Here is a 379-nt window from a genome sequence, read left to right on the forward strand (position 1 = left end):
GGTCTTCGTCCTCCAGCCGGAAATCGGTAGCCTAGTGGCGGAAAGTTGGTTACTTGCGGGGCAGAGCATGCGGACGAGAGATATCCACATGCCCCGTCATTTTGCTTCAGTAAGGAACATCTCTAAAAAAAATCAACTGGACTCGCCCCACCAATATATTCAAGTAACAGCAGTGGGAGAAGTTAAGTGGTCTGCAACAACTTTCAATCGAGCTGCGGACTCCTAGGGTCTGTTAATCCCGTAAGAAAAGTAGTGTGCAGACGGTCACTCCACGCAAAGTGGAGAACAGCCTTAGCAGGTGACGAAACATTGATGTCTTGCACACAAAGACGGCAGATGTTCTCTCCACATGTAGCTCTTCTTTCATCTACTGGGACTC

This window comes from Eimeria mitis, genomic scaffold, assembly GCF_000499745.2.
Source record: "Eimeria mitis Houghton genomic scaffold, Emh_scaff962, whole genome shotgun sequence".
Lineage (NCBI taxonomy): Eukaryota > Apicomplexa > Conoidasida > Eucoccidiorida > Eimeriidae > Eimeria > Eimeria mitis.